We start from the raw sequence: 3,439 nt of genomic DNA, 5'->3' as shown, positions 1-3,439 counted from the left end.
TTTTGGTGATTATTAAATTTGAACTCATTTGCATTATGTGATTAGACCAGTAAGCATGTCTATGCATTTAGAGGTTCGCATTGTCGCGAAAGTCGTTAAGGTGATTTCTATGTTTTTGGGCTTTTGGGCTTTTTAATTGTTTTATTTTAATTTTTGGTAGCTTTGCCATAGATGAATTCCTATTTATAGGAATAGTCTATTTTCATTTGGGTCGATTCAAGGTTTAACTAGGTTGGTTGGTTATTTGCCCTAATCGATTATTCACTCAAAAAGTGAATAAATATCCAAAGAGGAATTTAATTCTTCACTTCTCACTTTCAAATTGGAAAGTTGGAGAGTAAAACCCAAAATCCTCTTCATGAGGATCTACTATTTTGTTCGTTGTGGGAGCTACGGGCATGGGATTGTCGCAAGGTTGAGCTCATTGGATCCAGCTCGGGGAAACCTTGGATTGCCGCAATTTTCAGCCACTTCTGCGGGTGTTTTATTTTTTGGTTCAGTTTACCGTTTTGCCCTTTTGGCTGTGAGGTAGGGCTTTCTTGTTTTATTGTTTCTGCTCCATTTCTGCTTCTTTTTTTGGTAGCCATTTGTTTAGAGGTTGAGAAATAGTGTTCCCCTCCATTTTTGTATGTTAGTTCTACTCGGTTGGGCGGGTATGAATATTTCCTTATTTTTTGAAATGAGGGTTTGGAGTTTTGCATCGTTATGCTGGCCATTTTTGCATACGGTGTCCATTTTCATTTATTTTTGGATTTTGGGGTTTTTGAACCGAAAGGCCAAATGGGTTTTAATTTTACAATTTTTCCAAAATGTGGGGTTTTTACCTCGTTTTGCATGCTGCCATATTTTCTCGAGTTTTCTTGGCACAATGTGGGTTGTGGACTTGGATGATTCATTTGGATATCAGTCATACCACTTTTGCACTTGTTTTGTTGCATTGGGATGCATGTCACACCCATGCTCTTGAATTTGTGTTCGGTTGAGTGATTTGTCACCTGTTGTTATGATTTCTTTTGGACCTTTTCTTTTGTTTCATGAATGCTAGGATTCATGTAGAATCCATACTCTTTGATTGAGGCCAGTTGAGTAAGTTCATGAATTTTGGTCTTTTTACATCATTGGGATTCATGTAGAATCCATACTCTCGGATTGAGGCCAGTTGAGTGGTTTTATGATGTATGGTTTTATTGGCTTTGGGATTCATGTAGAATCCATCCTTCCTGTGTTGCTTTCAGTTGGGTGTTTTGTTTTGCATTGTGTTCTCATTCATGTCCTTGTGTTATGATCTTCATGATGGTGGTGCGCCACACACAAGTACATGGGCATACATTTGTCGGAGGACTTGCGGGTCTTGACCTTCCATGTCTTTTCTGGGAGTTTTGATCATTGGGGTTGGGATGGGAGTATGCATGCCCACAGGCACTTGTCATAGGATAAGCATGGGTAGGGTAGGGTAGCATCTAGAGGGGGCTTCTAACTCGCAGCTCGACGTTCATGGCGCCGGAGGTTGACGAAAGATAAGAAGTTTTAAGCAAGTGATAACTAAATAAAATGTGTCAGTGTTAATAAAATTTAAGATAATGAAAAGATCTTCCTTCGTGTGATGGTTCCAAGGGAGTCCCTTGAGAGTGTTGCCACACATGATCCGAGCTTGGGCTTTTCGATGCCAAGTGACTCTCCAGGATATCAGCCCCTACTTAGTACCCTATTGAGTGTCTGACCAGGACCTGTACTCCTTGCATTGTCTTAGGTTCTTGGTTGCAGCCATCATATTGTCTAGCGTGAGTGTTAGCCATGGATGTTGTGATTTTTGTGTGTTTGTGGTTGGATCATTATCTCCATCAGCACGGTGGATGTGGACCTACGGGTGCCATGTGGTTGGGAGGCATAGCTACCTTCACCACTGGTAGGGATCGATGTACAAAGACGATCTTTTGTCCTAGTGCGACCGTTGCTGGATGTCTTCACTTGGTACTTCAGATTCTGGAGTATGCTTTCTTGTGATTTATGCTTTCATTGGAATGCTTGTATATCATGTTTAGATGATGTTATTTTGTTTGGCGTATTCCCTTATTATGATGTTTAGCATATGATTAGATGATGTGATTTGATTTAGTAGTATATCTGTTGCTTACTGCTGTTTAGCATGTGATAGGTGATGTTATCTACTGTAGGATTATCTTATGCTTTTCTACTAGCATGTTAGATTTCCTTATGCTTATATTGTTGCATGTTTTTAGTAGTGACGTCCCTATTATGACAGTATCGACGATTTGGTTGGTGGCTTGGGATGCTACGTGCGGGGGATGGCTAGGACCCACGATGGTCTTATGATGCTATTGATAGTTGGGAGGAACCGCGTACTTAGTTTGGTTGTTTTGTTCCTGAGATTTATTTTTGTACATTGCAATGTTGCTTTTTTTCTCTTTGATGTTTATTTCAGTACGTTCTTTGTTGTTATGGCTTAGATGGATAGATGTTCTCCTTTTTGTGTTGTTGTTGCACTTGAGTGTTCATTCCTCGAGCCTTTGTGGATCCGGTACTCCCTGGTGTGGAGGTTCTTTGCTCTAATTTTGGTCCTTTTTGCTTCTAGGAGTGTTTTCATGTTTCTATGGGCGACATTTGTTCAGCATGGTGTGACACTTTAAAAGTATCGCACGCCCATGTAAACTATGTCGTACGACACTGTAAAGTATCGTGGGCATTCTTGAGAAATGTCGTAGGATACTGAAAAGTGTCACATGCCTTCTTGAGAAATGTCGTATGATGCTGAAAAGTGTCACATGCCATCTTGAGAAATGTCGTACGATACTAGAAGAGTGTCGCACGCCTTATGGAGAAGTATCGCCCTCCCTTAGTAAAAAGTGTCGCATGGTTTTTGTGAAAAACCTGTGCGTGCCATCAGCGGGCACTTTTCTTCGTGATCCAATCTTTTTGAGAGTGGTTTTGGATACCCTTTTGGGCGTTCTTCGACCCTATGCTATTGCATTTTTTTATTCTGTCAGTTTCTCTTGAAATCAAGTTTTCGTGTTTCTGTTATAGTCTCTTGGCGTTTAAAATATATCATACTTAAGATATATTTTAATATGTGACAAATCATTTGAGATAGGTTTCAGACCTCTCGGAGATAAGTTATGGATTCTAGGATTTCAGGCTTAGCTAAATTTCGGGATTCTGCATTTTACACCAGCTTGGTGTTTTGTTGATGAGTGGTCATTTCTTGTGCCCTCATCTTGTTGTGGTGGTTGTTGGCTTTTTTTTGGGTGTGTCAGTTGGGTAGTGACGTTCAGAGATTCGTTGGTTGTCGGGATTGTATTGAAGTCTTCCGTTGTGATCTTTGTGATCCCTGTATGATGTTGTCTTGTGCATTCATACTTGTAAAAGAAAAATATCTTGGCTTGATTTGAATCCTTGTTTCCAAGGATCTCCAGGCGGGGCA

Source organism: Cupressus sempervirens, chromosome 7 (genome assembly GCF_028749045.1).
Source record: "Cupressus sempervirens isolate cs-2001-9-10 chromosome 7, ASM2874904v1, whole genome shotgun sequence".
Lineage (NCBI taxonomy): Eukaryota > Viridiplantae > Streptophyta > Pinopsida > Cupressales > Cupressaceae > Cupressus > Cupressus sempervirens.
Note: the sequence above shows the minus strand (reverse complement) of the source record.